The sequence below is a fragment of the Cottoperca gobio genome, chromosome 8, assembly GCF_900634415.1.
Source record: "Cottoperca gobio chromosome 8, fCotGob3.1, whole genome shotgun sequence".
In the NCBI taxonomy this organism is placed as follows: Eukaryota; Metazoa; Chordata; class Actinopteri; order Perciformes; family Bovichtidae; genus Cottoperca; species Cottoperca gobio.
The window spans coordinates 1,479,304-1,503,933 of NC_041362.1; the positions used below are offsets into that span (position 1 = coordinate 1,479,304).

At 47.8% G+C, this 24,630-nt stretch overlaps 1 protein-coding gene across 10 annotated transcripts in view; it reads left to right on the forward strand.

Moving 5' to 3' along the window:
* LOC115011626 (RNA binding protein fox-1 homolog 3-like) overlaps nucleotides 1-24,630 on the forward strand; it is a 332,138-nt gene that overhangs the window by 248,776 nt on the left and 58,732 nt on the right. The gene's annotated exons all lie outside the window — the stretch shown is intronic.

The following is a 24,630-nucleotide window of genomic DNA, read 5'->3' on the forward strand; positions in this document are numbered from 1 at the left end:
ACAACACTTTGAATAATTATATATCTCTGCAAATTAACATTGATTTTCCTTTTTGTTTTTTTGTCCTCCTCCTCTGGAAATTGATTCTGTCACTGATCCCCTTGTTTTGTGAAACCTGAAGACTGCAATTTTCTGAAGGGGGGTGAAAAAATCAACAACAAGGTGACTCTGAAGAGCCCGTGTGCCTGTCTGTGTGCTGAATAATTCACATGTTTTAATTCAGGGGATGGGATATTGGGGGGGCGGTGGGGTTACTACCAGCTGCATGTGTTGCAGTAAACAGTGTGTGTTACTGCAGTGATTGGGGGGGGGGGGGGGGGGGGAATACCAGTGAGGCTGCCTGCGATGCAAACATTCTCATTTTGAATCTTCCTCCTCCCCCTTTCTCCCCCGCTATCATGGTAATCACCCTCACCCCCTCCCACCCATCTGTCCAAAGCGGGCACACCCCGCCGGCCAGCCGGGGATGGGGGAGGCAGCCAGGTGCCACCAAAACACACACTGTGGCCGAGCCAAGGCACAAACGTCTCATCCTCTAATCTAATTCATAAAGTAAAAGTGTGTGTGTGTGTGTGTGTGTGTGTGTGTGTGTGTGTGTGTGGTGATGAAACCATATTCACATTAATTATTCCCTAATAAAATTAAATCAATATTATAATTTTCTCTCCTTTTGAAGTAACTTCCACTTCATTTTTCTAACATTTGAAGAGTTTTTTTTTGATGACAGCGATATTTTAAAAGGTGCGTTTTAATGTCGGGCTGTGAAAAGCTTCCGGAAGCTTCCGGTAGAAATGTTAACAAACTGAGTTTAGGTGGGTTTACCTGCCACTACATCCCTGTTACATCCAAATCCTCAGAACGGCCAGTAAGCCTCTTGAGGTGTGTGTGTGTGTGTGTGTGTGTGTGTGTGTGTGTGTGTGTGTGTGTGTGTGTGTGTGTGTGTGTGTGTGTGTGTGTGTGTGTGTGTGTGTGTGTGTGTCCACAGTAGGTTTCTTTAAAAGTCCAAGACGGATCTGAAATTGAAACTTCCTGTTTGCTATTTTCATGAAACCCTTTTTGTTTCAGTCCCTTTAATGTCTCAGCAGCTTTTGTTCTTTTCTCTTTTTTTCCCTTTGCGGTAAATCCTCGCCCTGCAGCGCTGTGAGGGGAAACAACCCTCTGAATCACACTGTGGCCAGCCCCCCCCCCCCCCACCTCATACCCACCATCCTTTTCCTCCCACATCACCCATCCTTCGTAAGATGCTGCCCCCGCCTCCCCCGCACTACCAGCACTCTCCTGCTTCCTCCCCTCGCCACAGTGCAGGGCTGCAGCGTGGAGATGACAGCCAGAGAACAGAGGGGGGGGGGGGGGATAGATTGAGGTGATAGCCTCTGCCTCAGAGTTTGTTTGCATTTCAAATCAGACACTGTATTAAGTTGGGCTCTGAACAGCTTTGCTTATTATGTGTGAACATGGCGCCGCGTGATATCACAGGAAGACAGGAGTTTATTACATAAAAGATTAGTGAAGCATACCTTGCCTTTATGTGTGTGCAGCAGTGTTGGGGGGTGTGTTCCCAGGCACTTTGCTTTGATGCTCTTTGTAGTCGGCTGCGGCGCATATAAATCCCGGCTAAATGTTTGTTTTCATTAACACAAGGAGAGACTCCCTGCGGCGTGGTGGGAGAACTGTGGGCTTCTGATTACCCAAAAAAAAAAAAAAAAGTGGCGGTATCACACCGCCGCCGAAGGGCCGTCCCTCTTCTCGACAGGGGGAGAGTTTCTCTGCCACATGGGGTGCCGGCTTCATCCTTCCGCAGGATGATGTCACTCTTCTCCTGCCGTCGATTTGTATTGTAGTGGCTCATTTCGTGAGTTACGGCGCTGGATATTGAGGGAGTTATGAATTACAGTGCGGGGAGGCTTTTACGGCACGCAATGCTCGCCGCTGTAGGCCCGTGTTTAAGTATAAATATATTTATGGCACGAGCCGAAGCTGACGGGGTGGCTCAGGTTTGCTCGTGGTAGTTAGTAGCTGTCTTCGCAGCCATAAAAACATGGCATCTCATGGATTTTCTATTTACCAGGCACTGGGTGGGCATATGGCAACGCTCGTAAATGTAACTCTATTATCTAAGACGATGCTGTTGGGTGGGAAGCAGGGTGTTACTTATGTCTAAAGAGGAGAGCGCAGCAGTTGTTATTGTCTTCGTGTCACATCTCTCTCACTGTCTTAGCCTCGGACTTATCTCCACATCTCCCCTTTTCTAAAATTGCCTTCCTTTGATTTGTAATTGGATTTCCGATCATGGCATGCCACGGCGCTGATGTCTATTGTTATTGTTGCATCTATTGATTTCTTTTTTGTGGCTTCTTTGGTCGTGCTGTTTTGAATTCCCCCTTAACTGTACACGGCTTCGGTATCGTTCTAAATGGTTAGGTCACCTAGGAGAGGCGATCCCTTTATGTCGGTGGATCCTGAAAGGAATTGCCCGGGCTCTCTGGTTTCAGCGGCCTCCTCCTCCTCCTCCTCCTCCTCCTCCGCCTCTGCTGATCTCTTTTCTACGACTGTACTGGAAGCGATTCCCTCCCTCCTCACACACACACACACACACACACACTGATACATCTGGTTAAAGGCGAGGGATGCAGAAAGGAGGGGACTGGGAATACTCGTGACACACTTCCCCCTCGGTTCAGGCCTTGATCCTGCCTCCCAAAGCGCCGCTATTCACGGGGACTTTAGATATCGAAGGATTCAGGTTGGCGGTCTCGGGGGGACGGACTAATGCGAGCCGCACAGAGACGGCTCCTTCCTCTGGGATAATTATTATAGGCCAAGCTGCACTATTGACAGCTGTAAATGGAGATGCTGTCTGTAACTGGGGAGGCCTAATAGGTTTCTGTCCCTACATGGGCTCTCGTTAGGCCGGTGTGGGTGCGTCGGAGATGAGTTTGAGAAGCGAGCCGCGGCCTCGTCGGGCTTCAAATGGCACCCGGAGGGGCCGCGACACCTCCCCGCTGACCTCCCGGGATAACACACAATCGCTTCTGTTTGAATCTATAAGACGCGCTCTGTTCATACGCTCCTGAGGACAGCTGCTCATATTCTGTATCTGCTTATTGTCATCCAATCCCATGATAAGACCAAAACAATGAGCGTGTGCATGCAGAGGCTGATCTATCGTCTTCCTCTGTGCCACCCTGCTGCACTGACACGTTCCTTCAGTACAATGAGCACACACACACACACACACACACACACACACACATCCTGCTGCTGTAAATACTCTTTGGAGCAATGTGAAGTAATCTGCAGCTGAAAATAGTCCCGAAACAAATGCAAGAAAAACAAGTTGCAGCAAATGTCTCCGGCTGTTTGAGGAAACATCTTCAGCAGGAACCAGAGAGCTGAGCGGAGGCAGCAGGTCAGACGGTATTTAGAGACGGACGAACGCATTGTTAACGACACCGCGGCCTCGTGCTGTAACCACCTGCGAGTCAAACCCAGATCTTGTGATTCCTGTGTTACAGGTAAACGCTGCATCTGGAATGTTTCCATGATATCACAAAGCAGTGGCAGCGTTGTTGTTTCTCAGTCCATGTAGTCGAGCACAATTCACCCACATTCAATCAGGCACAAATCAAAAAAACTTAAAACCCAATTTCACGGGCTCTGGAATTTACCTCTCGCTATGTTCCGTGTGTTGGTGCGAAGTCTTTCTCTCGCCGCCATTCAGCTGTTTTGTCCCTTAAACAGCTGATTCATAGCAGCATAACAAAGGCGGAGGGACTGATTGAAATGTTTTCTCACTTTTCTCTGCCCCGGAGGAGAATTGTAAATCACAGCTCAGTCGTTTATTTTGAAATTTCATTTGGTGTGTGAGCGAGTGCTGCTTGTTCTCTACAGAGACTTCACAGTCAGGCTGACGGGTGTGTTCTCTCTTCTTCTGCAGGCTGCCCACCGTCTTACTCCACTAGACCTTTGTAAATGGAACTAAATTCAATGTGTTCCCTGTACAGAGGAATGGCACAAACAGTCTTTGCACGGGGGGGGTTCAGCTTACATATGTATATTTATGTGTGTGGCTGTGAGGAGTTCTTGTCATCTGTAGGTGGATGTTTGCAGGGCTTTGCACACGACGTGCTGCGCAGTGCATCAATAAATGTGTATTTACATTTAGCCAATAATGCTAAATATCCTCTCGTCTATATGTTGGACCTATAGCATCGGGGCATTAGCATTCACAGTGCTGCTGATGCTAACACTCTCCACAATAATGCTTGCATATTTGTGTTAACTTAAAAAGAAAGAAGTTATGCAACTATAAATGTGGTGTAAACGCAAGCAGCCACATGAGAAGTTTATAGTACTTTATATTTCCCGTCAGCACTCGACGGTGCTGAGATGTGGCGTATGATGCCTCACGAAGGTTCAGCGAGAGGTTGCTGCTCGCAGAGGGCTGCTGACACTCACTGCTGTCAGATCTGCATTGCAGTGGCCTTATTTCCCACCCAGGCCGTTTAACACAGCTACAGGACTGTCGGCTTGGTTTTGAAATCTCTGCTACTCGGTTCGCTTGAGCGCTCCTTTAGGCCAAACGGAGACTGTGAGCGAGGAGAGGGGACTGGCGAGAGGGGGGGAGACAAGACACACGACACAACACCTCGCTGTCTTTACACCGCGGGAGCTCTCGCTACATCCACACACTTATACACACATGCATACAGTTACAGGGGGATAAAGACAGGAGGATAACCTCACAGTAGAAACCATTTGTAGCTTTTTTCTTTCCCCCCCCTGAGAATATAATGTGTCCTGAGGTTTTCTATTTCTGCAAATGGCACGCTAAAATGCTTAAGCAGCCAGACCAGCTTGAGTCCAATTATTTCTTTACTGCAGTATCTTAGCCAGCTGTGATTAGTATGTTTATAATGTAGTGTCACTCTCACACTGTCCTTCAAGCCTTCTCCTCGCCGGGATCCTCTCCAACGAGACGTATTTACCCCGTGTGCTGAGTTAACAGAGTGGCCGTACAAGTGAGGAAAAAACAAAAGGAAGGAGCGATCACAAGGCATTAAAAGCACTGCACCTTTTTATCACCAGCGGCTTAATGGCAGTGGTGAACAGCAAAGCATTATTACCGCTTCTCCTTGTGCTCCTGCAAGCCTGTCTCCACTGCCAGGAGTCACGCTGCTGCTGCTGCCGCCGCCGCCGCCGCCGCTGCTGTTGCTGACAAATACATCTCCAGGAAAACACTGGAATTTAGTTTTCCAAAAGGTCATTATCGGTCTTCATGGGAGCAGCAGGCGCGTCGCAGCCACGTCTCAGGGAATGGTTTCTCCTCTACACTCAGTTCCTCTTTTCATATCATTATTTAATTCTTAAAGGATGCAGCTGCACAGTGTGTTTGACCACTAACGGGCACCCTGGGTCACCCGCTAAAGAAGATCAATATTTGAACTATGCTGTTGTGGGTCAGCATGTACGGGCGTATAAAATTAAATGGGGCTTGAAATTGATTTCAAGTTCTCCTTGAAAAAAAAAAAGGAAAAAAGTCTACAGGTGAGAAGAACGTGAGAGCAGAAGTGCCGCAGAGAGGAGATGACCTCCACCCAGGCACATTCATAATTGTTTTTGTTTCTCCAAATTAAATGAGCCTTTTTATTATTATTATTATTTCTATAACGCGGAGCTGGGGGTCCGATATTGCCAGTTATGGCACGTTTGTTTTTAGAGACCTAAAGTAATATAAAGTAATGGCCATGATTCAACACATCTCCACTGGCTACTCCCTGTAACGCTGTGAAACAGATGATTATGGGAAGGACCTCAACAAACGGGGCCTTCGTCTTTACTTAATCTCAACTCGGCCTGAAAAACAGGAGGAAGAAAAAGAAATAGCGAAAGCACCGACTTTGTTTCTCCTGTTTCCTCGCGGGCAGCCAAACAGGTATCTCTGATTACTCTGCTGCTCTTTGGGTAATCTGTAAGAGAGGAGAAGCTCATGCAATTTCACCCTCCTCCTCCTCCTCCTCCTCCTCCTCCTCCTCCTCCTCCTCAGAAGGAGAGTCTAAATATCGCTGCTGTTTCTCGCAGCACTTTGTTAGTGCAGCACGCCTCTGTGTTTTTTTAAAATCATCTATCAAGGTGAGATCTGTGGGAAAGAGCAGCGCCTCGGGCTTCCTCTCCGTGTGCTTATGAGGTTTTATTAGGTCCCACAGGACCACTGCTTTGGTGTGTGTTAAAAACAAATGGAACTTACAAATTACAGATTACAGCCTCCGCAGGCTCGCGTATTCTCCTCCGAGTGTGTGTGTGTGTGTGTGTGTGTGTGTGTGTGGAGACTGATGCAAGTGTGGCCAGTTGATGAAGGAATGTGTGTGTTTGAGAGGTTTAGCAAGCAGCCTCACACGATTGTGTTTATGTTGCAGCTGCTGGGGGAGGGAGGGGGTTGGGGGCAGGCAGATATTCAATCTTAAAGGCTCCGTTGACCCAAATTACAAAACGCTTGTCGTACCTGAAGTTGTAACTTGCCATCAACGCTGTCTCTTAAAAGACGTGTTGCATATTATGTAGGAGAAATAAATCCTGTGTTTTATCAAACTGATGAAGAAACATCTGCACAATGACAAAACGTTCTCACCTCTGCAGAACCTCCTCTGACACGTCCACTGTTTGAAAGCATCAAGACACAGGGTGCAGATGTTGGAACTACTTTCCGCTCGGTATATAGTCCCTGTGCAAACAGTGGACGGTGGAAGCACGTTGTTCCTGGAGAGACGTTTTGTTGGGGGACCTTTTTTTTCTTTCAATAAGTCGAGCACCACAAATTAAATTCCGTTGGTAGTGGAAGCAGCCGTCTCGCAGCCGGTGCAGATCAAAGCGTGACTCTCTGCGTGGTTGGATGCTACCAGAAGTCAGGAAACGTGCGGTTTTGTGCCTCATTTGAGTGAAGCAACCCTTTAAACGGTAGCACACTGTCAGGGCTCGACGGGGATGAGTATTTCCCATTGCCCGCTCCTCCTATTCATCCCCTTTCCTTCTAATTTAATGACTCAGAATTGTAACTCCGACATTGTTATCATTCAGCAATAGGGAGTAATGAATAGCAATTAACGCTTTCAAAGGAGGGAGTAAAGCTTGAGAGACGTCGCTTTTCACCCACAAACGTTGAAACAGCGCAGAAGTGGGAGATACTGTCATGTAGAGAAAGGGCCTAATTTATCCGTCCAGCTGTTTTTGGTAAATAACTTTTTTTATTATTATTATTATTATTATTCCTGTCACACTGACTGCTATCAGCACACACACAAGTAATCATTCTAATATCCAACACATCCTGGCTTCCTCAATGAACTGTAATAAACTGTAATAAATTACTGCACATTTCGTCCAATGATTGCTCTTTCTGCTGCCGGGAGAGGAAGTGCTAATTAACTGGATATGAATGGAATTCTAGGGCAGCGTGGTATCAACGGCAGGGAGACAAATGCGATTTAGTTCTGTCGCAACGAGTGGAAAATTGCTGTGTAAATAGGAGGTTGTTGCGGCAGAGCGTTTTTCTGTGTGCTTACATTTCATGGGTGAGAATCCAATCTCACAGGGCAGCATGTGCAGACTGCCCTCTCTGATACACTCCACCGTCCTCCACCTACTCTATGATAGCGCTCTAAAAGCTCCCCCAAATCTCTTCACACACACTCACGTATACTCCCACTGACACAGAGAAACACAAACACATATTTCAAAAGGTAAAAGCTGTTGTGGAGCTGAGGGACAAAAAAAATAAAAATAAAATGTAAGCCTGCCAATTTGACTCATCTTCCATTTCACCGAATTCCCCCGACACTTGATTTCACGCAACGTAAACAGAGCAAATCCTAATTGTCACACTTGTCCTCTCCTTTACTCTGCGTTTGCATATTCTCTGGTGGCTTTTACCCAGATGTAGTGGGCACTCCAGTCCGAAAGCGACCACAGCCTCCTCATGCAGACTCACTTATTTCACTTACTGTCCCTCTTCTTCTCGCTCTCGCTCACGTGCAGCTGCAGTGGCCAGTTTTTATCTATGAGTTTGGGCAGTTTTGGAGAGAATTACGGTGACAGAGCCGTGGAAATGATAGGCCGGCAGTGAGATATCTCTGCCTCATAAATTCTACATTGCTCAAGATAATTTACGAGGGAGGTTTGTGTGCGTAAGACAGACAGCGCTCCATGGTATCCATCCACTCCACAGTTCACTTCAGCCCTGCGAGTGCAGTCGATTCATCGAAAGTGAATTTATTTTCACATTCGTTCCTTTCAGTCCCAAAGCATCACTTTGAATGATTATGATAATTCTTTCACCCTTTATTTTTTTGCTCAGAGTGTGCCTGGATATTATTTGTTCTGTCAGGATTATTACAGATAAAAGAGCAAACTAATAGATCTTGCGCGGCGTGTCTACTAATTTACGACGGAGAGGCCTTCACGATGAGGTATTCTGCCATCAGCAAAGGTCAGCAGCTCCCCTGTTGTGCTGTGTGAGCACGAGGCCAGGCCAAAAGGCAAGACGGCTCTGACATTGGTAATCATTCTTCATGCATATTTCTGTTTGAGGGCGGTTAGCTGCGTGTGCACTAAAGAGCAAACTTTTACCCACCAAGAGATAAAAAAGCCTCTTTGGATCAGACGGACGGTGAAAGTTGATATTGCTCCCGACAACACAAACTTCTTTAGTTTGCATTGTTCTCTGTGTACACACTGCCTCTCTCTGCTTTACTTCTTCTTCTGTTATCTTCTTGACAAGGTCTGAGTTTACTCTCCTACATTACAGGCTGATTCGATGATCAGAGTATGCCTGCAGCCTCGAGGGCAATAGAAGTTTACAACTCGGTTAGCACCGGGCTCTGTGTCTCTATCCAGTTAGCTCCTCGGCCTGTATTTTGGTTGCGGCGGCGGCGGCGGCAGCGCCTGTAGTCTCTCCTCCCTGCAAGGCCTTTTTTCAATAACACCTTCGCACTTCCATCATGTCGATGTACAAAATGGATGTCTTTGCAGGGAGAGGCACCCCTCCGGGGACGGAGCGTGGGGTCCGGTGGGTGCAGTGCAGTACAGTTTGTACCCCGGTGGCTCTAAAGAATCACTCACTTGATCTTCATGTAAGACGGTTGCTCGGGGGTTTAGAAGCCGTACATCAGCCATGTGTTTGTGTTTGAAGAATACTCTATAGGTTTTCCAATCAGTGGCAGTATTCCCAACACAACTCTGATGTCAGCGCACCTGCTTATTGCCGTGCATACCTGTGTCGGTTTAACTAGACAAGACGCACAATGGAAGCAGACAAGGCTCTTTCACAGGGGAGTTAATCTAATCTACTCCCACTCAACTTGGACATTCGCTGTCACTGACACGCCGGCGTCGTCTCCAATAAAACAGGTGAAGGCAGAGACTTCGACTGCGACTCTGCAGGTAACTGGGGCTGGCACTCTGCTGGGCTTTCATGTGAACCCTCTCCGGGATCCCTCCAATCATTATACATGAGCGTTCATTCTCAATTTGGCCTACTCTTCCAATCAGTTACTTGTGCTGTCTTCTCATGTCAGAGTTCCAACCGTGATGCCACTGACGGGAGAGCTTTCCAAAAATATGTATAATCTCGTTGTTGCATTGTAGTTTTGTCAGCTGCTTTGGGATTTAAGAAATCTACCAGAAGGCAGATGTTAACATACCTTCTCTTTATTCTCTCCTCTCTCGCTGTCTCTGTGTAGGTGTGTGTGTGAGTGTGTGTGCATCATGTGCACACAGGTGACAAGTCAGTAATTCAAGTGCTCAGCAGCAGGTTATTTCCTCTGAACCGGGGCCCTTATTTAATGGTAATTGTAGCAATTAGCATGCGAATGAGGTAAGAACAGAACTAAGATAAATATTGATGTTAATTCACATTAGAGGAGGAGTGTGTGGGGGGGGGGGGTGTACAAGTTCCTGTAAATGTATCCTGAACTCTCATTTGCATGCATTAACGCAGGGGCAATTACGACCTCCAAAAAACATCAATGGCGCTGACGTTAAAAAAAAATCAATCACTCTTCGAAAGGCAACTATATCACATGAGGAGAAAATGGATCCGGGCCTGGAGAGGTGTTTTCAACTTTCCGCCCTCTGCCTTATTTACTTTGGTGTCTAAACCAGTAACCAGCTGCTGAGAAGGTTAAATGACATCCATCACCTGTCAGACGGCTGACCTGGGGATGAGGCTTTTCATTTTGACTTTGTAATATCTGCAGCTTCGCTCACAAAATGATACGAATGACCTTGCGTGGTCCCCAAAGCTCCTTCATTGCAGGTATATAACAGGTGATGGGACTTTGTCATTTTCTCCACAGAGACATAGCGGTAGTTCTGTTGTTGGGAGGGGGAGGGGGGGGATGATGGGCTGCAGAGAGAGAGATGGTGGCCTGGATCTGACGACCGGTGGCTCAGAAACGAGAAGTGGCCCGGGGATAGCTGATGCTGGGAGGGTCTTGGTGGGCTGCTTTCACTGAGCAGTTGCTGGAGTGGAAGTAAAAAATAAAAAAAGCTCTCCCGGAAGGCGCCTGCCATCTGGACATCGGCCCATGTCTGCAAATCAGCAATGTGCAGCCGACGGGCCATCTCTACCTTCCTCGCACACGCTCGTACGACACATTACGATCGTACGCTCACTCGAAAATACACGGCAACATTCACATCAGCCACCCCCGTCCTCTTACCCCCCCCCCCCCTTCTTACTCCTGTCTGCTGTTTTTGAAAGAAAAATGTGAGAGAAGAAAAAAGCGAGGGAAAGAGTGCAGTGCCAGGGGCGGGCGGTGGAGAAAACCTCATTTCTTCCGGCGTGCTGCAGCGAGTGGGTTATTGAGGTGGCTGTAATTTGATAAGGAGAGGAAACTCAATGGACTGTGAGCAAGTCAGCAGTTTGAGGCCAGTCACATTTCTGATGTGATGTGGCGGTGGCGATAGTGAAGAAGGGATGGAGGAGGGGAGCTAGAGAGGGAAGTGAGATAGACGGGGACTGCAAGAAAAGAAAAGGGAAAGAAGAGAAGCGGGTTCCCTGACATCGCTGGCCTTTCCTCTCCTCCGCCGGAGCGCGGAGCACTTATCCCACTCGGGTCCGATTGTCTCTCGGACAGAGCCAGAGGCACATTCCCAGGCAGATGGCCCATATACATCGGCCTGATCACTTCTAATCTAGAGATCTCCCCACAGAGCCCCACCAAGCCCTTCCCCCTTCTATTTCAAACGCTCACGCCTTTATCCCTACCTTTCTCTCCGTGCTCTGAATTTCCACTCTGCTCGCAAAGTCACTTTTTGTTGTTGTGGCTGTTTCTCGCTCGCTAGATAAGAGACACAAGTGTGATCAGCGGAACCTTTGAAGTTCCCATAAATAATCGGGCAGCGTGGCCCACTCCGGAGCCCTCAGCTTCCAGTTCAGATCAAAGATTAGCCTCACGTCGGCCCCAGCCCTGGAATAAAGCACTTTATTGGATTCCAAAAGCTGGGCGAGCAGGCCTCCTTTCTCTCTCTCTCACCGCGGGTCCCTCGTCAGACACAAGGCCCGAAGACTTTCACACGCAGCCTATCGAGCTGTTTGTACTCCCAGGATCCACAAGAAAGAGAAAACAAGAAAGCCTGAACAATGCTGACTTTTTAATCAACACCACGTTCAGAGGCAATCAGCAAGCAAGGCCTGATGTCTGAGAAATCTCTTTGTGGAAAAAAGAAAAGAAAAATGGGACGGGGGGGGGGGGGGGGGGGGATTTTTGAAGTTACTGTTAAACAGGCTGTAAAATGCTCCCTCAGACCTGCGGGGCATTTGGATCTGGCGAGCCCATGCAGGCGGTCAGGGCTGTTCACACATGAGCAGGCTCTCTCATCTGGCTGAGGGGCGAAGTCAATCTGGGGCCCGGTGTTTGAGAATGGCAGCCCACCATTCAAAAGGTCGGCACCGGGCTTCTCTGGCTCGTGGTCACACATCTATCTGGGTATGTTGTTGGACTACACTCCAGGTTAGAAAACTGGCCCGAGCTGATTCTCCCGTGCCCGACTAAAATGAACGCCGCCAGCATTTAGATGTCTGAAGAACTAAAGGGTAGGCTGGTCTGTTGTTAGCTGGTTAAAGACAGGGCTCACTGAGCCTTTTGTGAGGGATGAAAAACGATGTCCCTCTGCATGCTACACTGCTCTGAGGGAGAAATGGCTGATGAGTGTGGGGGGGGGTTGCAGCTCTTCCAAACCCTCAGGAGAGCAGAATTATCTTCCTTTATGTACCTCCCACTCACCACCTTTCAATAAGTCTCCTGTACCACTCAACACCAAGAGTTACTGTCAAGACTTTACAGGTCTTTTGGAGCATCAACAACACTGTGTAAAACATTAACTGGCCTGTTTAATATCCCCACCCTCCATCGCTACAGCTCTCCTAACATTGCACATTTTTGACAATAGGTAATACTCAAATCTCTCTTCCAGAGCCTAAATCCCCATAAAAACACATCTCATCGAGGCAGCTGTATTCTCTGGGGATTTCATGTTCATGTCATGAAAAGCCATACTGTGCAAGCACACTGAAGCGCCCACGCACAGATTAGGCCGGTCATACCAGCTCTCTCGCTCAATTTTTAAATGTTTTTCTTTATTTCTTCCTTTTGAATTATACTTGGTAAACAGCTGAGGATTGTACCAAAGGGAGGGATTTTATGAGCGGGAGAAAATGTAATGATAATAATAATAAAAGATGTTAAAACATCACTGCCAGATACAAATGCTTTTAACCTGAGAAGCCTTTTCAGAAAGAGGAGCGGGAGGCTCACCGAGCCAAAGACGAGATGAAAAATAATTCTGTCAGCAGACACTTTCTCCTACATCACCCCATTGCACCACTAATTGATAAATGATGTCCATTCATTTCATCAAGGTCAGCGACCAATTAAAACATTCATGATTTATCAACCAATGAACAGAATCAAAAATCAGCAGGGATTGCAGGCAACACACTTTGATGTTGGATGACTTGAACACACACACACACACACACACACACACACACACACACACACACTGTGGAGGAGTGTGACCTGAGCGGCTCACTGGGGATATCAAATAACTCTGGGTCCAGAGTGATACTCCTGCTGCTCCCCGGTGTGTGTGTGTGTGTGTGTGTGTGTGTGTGTGTGTGTGTGTGTGGACACATCTCACGTCTGTATTTTCATAATACTCATGTTTGCTGCAACATATTGCAAAATCAAAAACACTTTTTCCCTTTGATATCTTTGGCAGATGTATTTTCTAAGTTTCTGTTGCACTAAATTCTAATTTTATAAAACGTTACATTCCTGTTAGTCACGCACGCTCCTCTTCACGTTTCCCCCTTTTCCTCCTCACATAATTACCACATGGTAATCTGAGAAACTAAAAGAAGCATACATGTTTCATGATATTAAGGCCGCACCATATCTAGTATGACACTAAATTAAACATCCCGGCTGCTGTGAAATCGAGAAGCATTCCGTGCCAGGCCAGTACAGTCATGCTACAGCCGCTTGTAATTGTGCTTTTTGGTGCTTTTCCAGCTTCTTAATCTGCATTACCTTTGCATATGAATTAAAAAGGTCATTACAAAGTCTCCTTTTTGATGTCTGAGTGATAAATAATATATATAAGCTTTTGCAAGATATGCTCTTTCAAGTCCTATCAGCGGATCTTTTCTTAATATATGCGCTACATTACTGTGCATGCACACCCTTTGGTGCACATCCCCCCATGCATACTCTAGATGTATGTTAATGACTTTAATGGGCTGTTCTGTTTCCATTTAATCAGAATCTAAGTTCTGGGATACAGCTGTGTGCTCAGTGGTGTAGAGGCTCCGTGTTCAGGCCCAGCTGAACGTCGCTGCTGCTGCTGCTTCAAACCTGCACTCCCAGCTTCCCCGAGACTGTCCGAGACGCCTGCTTGATTGCACTCTGCGAGGGTGTGTGTGTGTGTGTGTGTGTGTGTGTGTGTGTGTGTAGAGGTGTCAGGTGCAGTTTAATGTTCTTAAGAGAGAAATCTCAGTGTGAGAGAATGAAATATGAGATGTGAGCCTGGTGTGTGGCGACTGCTGTCTTACAGCTTTCACCTCAGATGCTTCAGTGCAGACTTCACCATGTGGCTCGACAAACCTTCCCCACTTCTCTCCCCCCACGCATGCTATGCTTTCAGGGGCTGGAAAAGAACAAAAGAGATAAACAGGAATGCTCTTTGGCAGATTTCCTTATCAACTGTAATGAGTTGCCTCACATTTCAGTTTTTCATCTTCTCTTTTCCCTCCCCTGCCTCCTCACTATCCTCCCTGTGGTGCTTCTTTGGCATTCCCTCCCCACTCCAGAGCAGCCCATCTAACTGAACCTGATACTGAGATTTGTGCGGCTAATTCCCTGCACTCACACGGCTCAGTGTGGTGTCATAATTGGCACACCATTGATTTATGTCTCCTCTTACAGCGCCCTGAATGGCTGATGAGTCGAGCTTCCTGTCATAATAGGCCTTGTCCAGGCCTCTTGCCGCTCGGCTGCTCACCACACTCCTTCCTGTCGTCCGCTATTTGTTGTGGCTGAAACTATGTTCATTTCCTTTTTACATGGGGACAACATGGGACAGGCGCTCATATTTTACCTCGTAGCCAATAACATTGTGTGCATTTCGAATCATTAATGGGCTTTTAAAGCACATTGGTTCAAACGTTGCGGCTGCGTCGTGAGACTACGCTACAGGTGAATGTCTTGTGTTGTTTTGTTCCTTTAATAGCAGGACATAATCTCCATCAGGCTGACCCATGTTAGGTCCAGGGAGGGATTTTGAAGCGTGCTGCCTCATACAGGCAACCAGCAGGGGACTATGGCGCCTGCCGGGAGCAGGGCTCTCCCCGGGGACCGCTGTAATCTCGTTGTCTCACAATAGGGAATGGAGCGGGGAGGTGCAGAAGAGGGCTGCAGCCCTGGGGAGTCCCTGGCTCCACTGAGAGCACTTGCTCTCTCTTCCCACCTCACTCTGCGCTGCCCAAAACCCTAAAAGTAAGCAGTAAAGATGCTCCAGTCATCACAAGCGCTGCTCTGCTCTCATTGATTTGTTTGTGAGACGTGGCGAGGATGGTGGTGTGCTCCACCAAATGAAGACTCTGTCCGAGCCTTCTGGTAGGTGTTGATGAACTTCGGACACATTTGTGACACGCTACTACCGTCTGTTCGGCATTTCCCTACATGACCTCCTTTTAACGATTGTGCACACACTTCTGCACATCAACAAACACAAGCACTCGATATTAAGGCTCCGTGAATTGACAGATTTATGAAAAATGTATGAAAAGCTGTAAGCTATGTGGATGGTACGAGTAGCACAACGGTATAGTCTGCCTTGATGTTATTTTATTTTTCTTCATGCTTGCATTTCATTAAAGTTTCAGTTGGCTGGCTTATCAGAGACCATCACAAAGGCAGTAGATGCATTGAAATCAGACTGCGGAGGACAGGCCAGTGAGAGCGCTGGAGCTGAGCCGAGGCTCGGCCGGTTTAGGAGTGCTGAGCTGGAGAGCGAGCAAAGCTAAGATCAGTGGAGGGCTTCAGCCCCCGGGCGTGGCCCTGCCTCTTCAAACTCCCTGCGTTCACGGAGCTGCCAATCGGACAGGCGGGGCTCAGCCCAGATGAGCTGTCAGGCAGGAGTCAGGGCATCCGTGGGAGGCTGTGTGAGAACAGCAGCACGTGGCTAAGAAGAGAGGAAAACAGTGTGGAAGGAGAGAGGGAAGGAAGGAGTGGCAGGGAGGCAGGCAGAAGAACCCCAGACCCTGTGTTTCTAAAGCCCAGCTCATACATTGCTAATGCCTGGAGTAATATGGGTTCATTCATAATGGATAAACCCATGGCCTCTGCTCGCAAAGTATATCATGTGCACTGTAAAGAGGTTAAAGATTGGGCTGTGTTTGCCAGGAATTCTGGCCCGTGCATTAATGTATGCTATTGTTGTGAATGTGGTGATGCAGGGAGGGGCCACTGCAGAACAGGCCTGGGGGTAACCCAGTTGAAGATTCCTCAATGCGTTTGGAGAATTGATTAAGTTCTAGTCTGTGTCTTGCTTGGGTTTTAGTTTCTATGTTACTTACGGCTGCCATAACATTAGTGTAAATGAGCCAGAAGGGTATAACAGGGAGGGGTTGCCTTTCACTCCCCCGATGACAGTATCACACAGTTTGCATTGTATTGTGCAGCAGACAAGGAGGATGTGTGTGTCTGTCAGCAGCACATGCCGCAGATTAGTCAGTGCTGCTGGGTAGAACTCTGCAGCCCACCATCTGCTACTTCCAAAAGGGTAGCTTTTAACTTCGACTTAATTGACATCCGAGAACACGCGCAATTAAAAATACAGTAGATGCAATTTTGGGAAAGTTTAACCTCAGCAGCTGAAGCTCTCAGCGTCACACGCACTGAACCACGGCTGCACGCCGACAGTCGGGCCAAACACGGTGCAGTGCAGAGGAGATGAACTGCTTTTGAAGATGGAGCATCAGTGAAACGCTGCTTTCTGTCCCTCTGTTTCTCTCTTACCGAGGTGACTGTGCACATAAATCAGCACTCGTGTTTGGCCCCATTACGGAGCACTTCCTCCGCCACCATCCGGCCTCCTCCTCTGCTCCGCTGCCTAAACAATGCATGAACCTCTCAAAGGGCAAAATGCTGTACCACTTAGCAAATGCATATTTTATAGAGTGTAAAACTATGTGCAGCCTGCCTTCTGACTGGCCCCCTTTCTGCTCCTCCGGCCCCTCCTGCTGCTGCATTGTTGGCTCTCCTGCAGGGTCAAAGGTCATCCCACGTCTTCCACCACATAACATCTGGCGCTTCTTTAAGTAGCATTGCAATTGGCTCTTTTGATATGGCATAGTGCTTTGGCGCATTGAATGTGTTGTAATTTCATTTCATGTAATCGCATCAAGCCCTTGATGCCCCTAGTCAGATTACATGCAGTGCAGTGGAGTCCACATGGGGGGCAAGACTGTAAAGAGTCCAATAAAAGCTGAGAGAACTTATGAGAGTAATGCATCACAGAATTGTGGTTGTGGCTTCATTTACGCCCACAAGCCCGCCTGTTCGTGTTCTGTGGTCCCATAATTCTGAAGCAATCATCCAGAAGGCTCCTTAATGCTCCGCGTCTCAGTCAGGGATCACTGAGCTTTCTTCTTAGGTCAACGGTCTTCGAGCTAATGATCTTGTTACAGCGTCAAGTGTTGGATGTCTGTTTGCAATGGTTTGAGACACAACATGATCTCTCGTCCTGTTCACATCTCTGTTCTGGTGCTTTCTTCTACAGCGCCCACCCTCCCCACAACCTCTCTTTTACTCATGTCACACAGCTGTGTGTGTGTGTGTGTGTGTGTGTGTGTGTGTGTGTGTGTGTGTGTGTGCATGCGGATTCACTAAGAAACTTTCTGCCTTTCTGCAATTTACCCACATACCTCACCTTTTTGGCCTTCATTTCCGCCTTTCCTCCCTTACCCTATTCCATCTCTCCAATTCCCCCCTTTCTTTGTTTTTTTCTACCCATCTCTTTCTTTCAATTTCTCCCTCTCTCCCCCCCCCCCCCCCCCCCACCCCCTCTCTCCGCTGATCGATATTTGGGGCTGAATTGGCTGAAAGGGGAAAAGAGGCCTGTAAAATTGAGGAGACAGGCTGTTGGAGGGTAGCCAGCCTATCTCCCCGGCTTGTTTATGCTTCAGGAATGATTCCCAATACCAGATAACCTGCAGAAAAGTCAGCATGTGTCTGTCTTGAGGGATGGCCATGGATCCGCCAATTTCTAATTATCGGCCAGCCGACCACTTATCTGAAGAGTATTTATTGTTATTAAAAATGCTAGTTGCATTCCAAATGAGGCTGCTTCTCATGTTGGGTTTATGTAATGCTAATGAGGAAATAGGTTGAAAGTAAGATAGAAGAGAGTTCGGGTTAGTTGCTGGAATGTTCTGTGCGGTCTTCTCTCTGACTGTGTGTGTGTGTGTGTGTGTGTGTGTGTGTGTGTGTGTGTGTGTGTGTACGTGCACAAACGGGCCCCTTAGGGAATTTGTCTTTCTCTATTTGTGTTTGTCAGGGGATTTTTTGAGGCAAACACACACTTCATCACTTTGACATTGATTAAAAATACATGGCCCTATTCTCGGGGACAGTCAGTGCACAAATCAGCACAGTGTTCAGTTCAGCCCTCGCCATCCAGAGCTCTGCAGCCCCTGCTCCTCCGGTCTTAGCATCCAGGCCTTTACTCCTTTAATTGCAGTGCTGCTCTGGGCAGCGTAACGGCAGCTCATAGGGCTGCGGGCACACATCCATCCGTCTCCCCACCCTGCCACGGTCCATCGTGCACACACACACACACACACACACACACACACACACACACAGTGGAGTTTAGGTTGCAAGGCTCAGTGTGATCATTGCTTTAAGAGTGACCTGCCCACGAGGATCCTTTCATTTGCGTCTTCTCATCGCACAGTTTCACCCAAAGCTCCACGCAGACACACCTGTGCTGCAGCCTCTTTGTTGCTCCGGCTCGTCTCTCTCTGTCCCTACTTCTACTTTGTCCCTTTCCTCGATCCTCATTCCTCTCTGGGTTCAGTCCCTCAGTGCCTCTCTTGTTTCCTTTGGCTCATCTGTTAAGTGGGAGATAAACCTCAGTTAGCTTGTGTGGAAGTCTCTTCAGTGGGGACAATGTTATCTGAGATGCAGCAGTACTCTGAGAAGAACAGAAAGGTATATGCTTTGGTGTGTGTGTGTGTGTGTGTGTGTGTGTGTGTGTGTGTGTGTGTGTGTGTGTGCAAATGTGTGTACTTGCGTGCATACACTCTCAGGTGTGTGGTGCCCTCGCGGCTTGTTCACTGTTGTGGTTATGTGGCCGAGTGTACCCACTTCCTCCTGCAGCTAATGCAGCCCTTCCCACTCATCCCACTGCCCTCCACTCTCGGAGCATCTGGTGTGGTCATCCGTGTCTAATGGGCTTACGTTGCGGCCCGTTTTCAAGCTTTGCCAGCAGAATTGTTGCTCCAATAGTTGGTGCGGGGGCCATTTTGCTGTGAAAGCTGGGTGGTGGTAACCTAGGCAGGGCAATTAGAGGGTATACGGAAGGGGTAACACATCCACTCTCCCCCTGCTCCTCATCATAGCGATGGGGTGGTAGTGCTGCCGATCGATGGCTGGACCTGGTGGAGGAGTGAGGTTGCTGATTAGGGAGGGATCGGTTAGAGAGCCCCGGAGAAGCCACAGCCACTTCTCCCTGTTCGTTTTCCTCTGTCGTTCTCACTTCACTATCTCCACCTCAAATGTTCTTACCCCAGAGTGTGTGTGTTCCAATGTGTGTGTGTGTGTGTGTGTGCGCGCGTGCACTACCTTTACCCTGACATCAGTGTGACATGGCACTTAATGGACTCTGCCATGTGAAACAAGCACCCTCAGTTAATTACCTTGCCAAGGCCCTGGCCTTTCTGGAGCAGTTCATTCCCACTTGGGCAGCGACTGCTCTTGCATGTGTGTGTGTGTGAGACAGTGTGTGTGTGAATGCACGAGCTCCCCATTGTTACTCTAATCCTCTGAAGTTGAATCAGATTCGGGCTCTTCCCTCTAAAAACAAGTGTTTTGTTGTCGCTTTTGCACAAATGCAGCAGGCTGAGGCTAGAGGCGAAGCGCTAACAAAGGGCCAAAGATACAGTAAAGCTGGAGGCTATTCTGGGAGTGCAGGGCTGCAGTGGTGTACTTCCTGAATAGACTCGCCTCGCTGGCTTCATTCAGTTGTCGATTAGCATTGAGTCCTCTGTAAAATCTCACATTTGAATGGAACTGACAAGCATTTTGTCAACAGTTTTCACAAGTGTACCCTTTGCAGTCTATCTATGTACTTGAATGACTGTTTGGCGAAGAGCTCCTTGAAATGTTAAAATCCTTCGTGGCTGCATGTTTGTTTTAATATGCTCAGTATTTTACACACATATTTAGTTCTTTTTCTTTAATCTAAATGCATATTTTGTAGCCCTGTAGGATGGGAATTTGGGGCTTTTTTTTGTTACTCTCTGCTTTTTCACACTGCAGCAGTCGCTCCTGCTGACAATGCAAACAAACGTGTGTGAGATGTTGGGCAACACTTTCAGGTAGATTGTCCAATCGCTCTGCTCTGAAACAGGTGGTGTGGAATAAAATATTTAACAGCATTCTCTCAATCTACTCGACTGCAGTCCATATGTCGCCGAAATAAACAAATTCCACTATTCCATGTAGCCGTACACCTCCCGCACACCTCCCGTACACCTCCCGTACACCTCCCGTACACTTCCCGCACACCTCCCGCACACCTCCTCTTCATGTATAATAATGTGAGGATTCATGAAAACAAAGTCAACAGTGGCCAACTAATGTTTTGATGTATTCAGGCAGCTTGTCAACACAAACACAAAGGCTTTGAAGGCTTACAAGCAAAGCTAGGTCGGCTACTTTTATTACTAATTATCTGCTACATGTAAGAAGCGGTGCATCGGCAGGTGTGTAATAGGCTTAATGTTTAAGACCACGAGTGGAAATGGAATTATCTGCAGTTGCAATGAGAGAATTATAATTCTCGCCTCCGTCTGTGTTTCCTGTTGTTAAAGTGAAACACAGTCAACACGATGCGGACAAACTTACAGACCAGCTGTGGATTCAGCACTTCACAAACACACGACACGTCACGATTGACAATGGCATGTGCACTTTTTTAATAGTTTAATTTAGTCTCTTCTGCTTCCTGTGCAACAGTAATACATCCTCAGACCTTGCTCCTCAGTCGCACTTTTTGTCACCAGGATGTTTCATATTGGGCCTGAGAGTGATCGCCCCCCCCCTGCCCTGTGTTTATCCCTGAATTACAGGTTGGGACTCTAAATACAGTTTATATGTTGTTGTCATCTGCTCGCTGAGATTTCTCAGAAGTGGCAATTGTCTGCAGAAATCAGAAGGAAGTATCGATCGCACGGACGGAAAGTTCAACTCCCAGAATGAAGCACGGCTGTGATTTGAAGGCTTGGAACTGAACTAAGGCACTTTGATCAGGAAATCTGAGGAGGCAACAATTGTGACATGGTTGTCTTCAGTGTAGATGAAAGGAGAGCAGAGGTAGTTTCTCCCCCTCCTCTCTGTCTGTCTCCATCCTGCAGTAAACAGTCTCTGACAGAGCCTCCATCTCTCTTTGAGAATCAATCAAACTTGTATTTTGGATATCTTTTAATTAGTTCATTGTTCTTCACTTTTCAGTGGAGATTACATTTCATAGACACAGACAGCAGCTTTCATGTGATGGAGTCGCTTTGAATATGTCTTATTTATTGCTCTTAAACTTCACAATGGAGTCCGACATGTGCCAGACCTCCATCTCCTGTTCTGTTCGTCTGATTATACAGCATGGACTGCCAACGCAGAGCGAGGCCCGGCTTTACCTCTGTCATTACCATAGTATGGATATAGACTACATCAGCTCTCTTGCAGTCTGGTGGCAGGCAGGAGACGTCGGCTGCTGGGCTCTGCTGTACAGGGCGTCAACCGCCTTCATTATTGATGCAGGAGACACTACCTCTTCTCTTGCCAAGACAGACAGAGGGAGAGGAGAAGGGCCCCTGAACTGAAAAGCCCCATGGGTTAGCCTCTAACAATGCCCTCCCCCTTTGCACGCTCAACACTCCCCGCCTGCCTGCAGACTCAGTCCAACTCCCTGTCTACCTCATCCTGTCCGTCTCCGACCGCAGCCAGGTTGAAACTGAACCGGTCCCACAGCAGCACAGGGGGAGGCAGGTGAGGGGGAAGGGGAAGGAGGTAGAGTGACAGATAGCGGTTAAGGATGCTGACCGGAGCCTCAACCGCACTTTACCGAGCAGAGAGATAAGCGACATCCTGCTGGATTGGCGCTCGAGAGGGAAGTTGTTTTTTAGCTCTTCCTTTCTGCACCGCCATTCTTCTCTTTTTTCACGCATCATATCTGCACTTCTGCAGGATCATCTTGTGCATGTGTGGATATTTTTTACCCAGTTTGTTCACCTGCTTGTCTCAAGGCGGAGACACATTTCCCACAGTTTTAATCCAGATGTCATTATTTTTATTTACGCACAAAAAAGTTGCGGTGCTTTTTGTTGCGGTGTTGCCCTCTGGCCTTGTTTTATCAAAGCAGCTGATTCTGCACCCATTTGCCTTTATTAGATAACAACATGCTGTTATTGTGAGGATGTCATATTTTGATATCTTGTGCAACCATATGTAACACATCTCCTAACTCTAAATACCTGTAAGGCTCTCTGGCTGCTTCCACTACCTGAATTCGCAGCATTCATGTTTCTTCAAAAACAGACTATGCGGCCATTGTTTATCTGCTTTCAGGAAACTGATCTGCAGTCCCCGAACTTGCAAGTCTTTTAAATCGCTCTAATATTGCAAACAAACAACTGCGGTTTGTGAAAATGTAAGCAGAGACCAATTTAAAATTTCCCCCGCCGTGAGGCTGCTTTCTGGTGGATGTAAGGGAAGAGGTGCGGTGCATCCCGCCCACATCACCGTAATTATTTGGCTGAAAACGAAAACCCACTTTAGCGGAGTTTTGTTGCACTCAGCACAAACTCTGCCGTGGTTTGTAACACACATACAGACATGATTGAAAGGTGTACTAACCATCGGAGATGGTGTCTTGCCATGCAAACTATCCCTTTTTCTCTTCATCTCTTCCCCACCCACTCCCCCAGCAAAGTGGCATTTCCATTTTAAGATTGCCTCTCAAGCCCCTTTGTGAATAGAATTGAATTACGCTGAAAAGCACCAATTGATTCTTTCTGAGCACAATAGTTTTCATCATTTAAGCCAATCCCAGCAGGTTTCCCTTTTCTTGAAGTACCTATTGAATCCGGTCCAAGAAGTCATTGTGGCCATTTCATTGTTTCAAAATGGGTAAATGGGTAAATGGGTGAATGGGTTCTGGGATCAAGAAACACAGTTCTGAGGAACCGTGTCAGAAGGGGCCGGTGTGAGATGTAGATGGAATGGGAGGGGGGTCAAGAGTTCAGTCGGTACATGCTCGAGGTGTCAGGTATGCATTTCAGCGCTTTAACACACCGATGGTCTTGTCAGAGTCTACCTAGCACCCAAGGGCCCTTTTTAATGGAGGCATTGAGGACTGGATTCCAACTCATTATGAGAGCTAATTTGCCACGAGGACGGTGCAGCCGAACGCACAGATCCAGGCTCAAAGCAAAGCCGGTTGAGAGGCAGCGGGGACTTTTTTATGCACGGCACATTTTTGATGGAGGAGAAAGAAAGCGAAGGGAGGTTATCCTAGAGGTGTTTGATGAATGAGCACCCACCATCCAGCTCTTCACAACCACCCACACCCAGGCCACCCCAAGATTCTGATTACCCTTTGAGGCCACTCTAATGTTGCCTTCATGGTCATAATCTCGGTGCATACACAGCATAGCGAAGCAGGGCAGGAGGCCCCGCCCCAATCTCCCCACCCTAACAGTGATGAAAGGCAGAGCAGGTGAGGAGTTCACATCTGCGCTCGGGCTTTAATCAACTTTCCTGCCGACATGCAATAATGTGAAACGGAGAACGAGAGGCCAATCCCGTCTCTGACACTGTGACAACACCACCCACCCCTCGGCTGCCTTATCACCGGCAAAGAGAGGATGGGGAGTAAAACGGGGGAACATCGCTTTCCCCAACCCCACGCAGCGTCGACTGGCATCAGCTGCCAAGTTTACAGGAGCTGGGAGGGGAAGGGGGGGAGGGCAGCAAAAAGCCTCTGGACCAGACTCAGGCGTTGTCACTCTGCGCTTTGACTAGCTACCTGTGCTGACGGACAAAGAGAACAGGGCACTCTGGGTAGCCCACAAAGGGTTTGAGTTGGATGTGTCCGCAGGAGCTATTGCAAGTGATGTTCAGCCAGCAATACATGGATGAGATCCATGTGCACTGTCACACTGGCGCTGGTGTTGTATATCAGTGAGACACTCCTGGAGGGATGCCAGTCTGATGAGCTGGAGGCAAGGACTTCTTTTTTTTGGAAACTTTCTTTTCCCTCTCCTCATCAGCAGTGCACTTAGAAACAGACGAAGGAATCCTTCATGCTCTTTAAGGCTTTGCTTTCAAACCATTTATGAGACAGGGACTGAGGGGGCCTTTTTGTTGCATTAAAATGTGTGAAATGTGGATCATTGCAAAATGTGACAGTCACGGTCACGTACAACACTTGCTTATGAGCACGGACCTGAATTTCATCCCTTTTCTAAAGGCAACTTCATCTGACTGCAAGCGAGGAAATTAGACCATTAACCATAAGAAGAAGAACAGAGTTTTCTCTGTGTGTGTGTGTGTGTGTGTGTGTAGAGGGCCTGGGAGCCGCTCTGGTTTGTGTGCTTATGTGGGATGTTTTATTAAAGGTGTCTGTCTATTGTGTTTTAAAATGGAGCTTGCTTGACCTCCACCGCACGACCAAGCACTGTTGAAATATTTACCATCCGCAGAAATTGTCACTTTGCCCGGCGTCCCCCGATCAGTCATCTGGCCTGTGTGACCCTCGATTACTTCCACCCCCTGCCTCCCTGTCAGG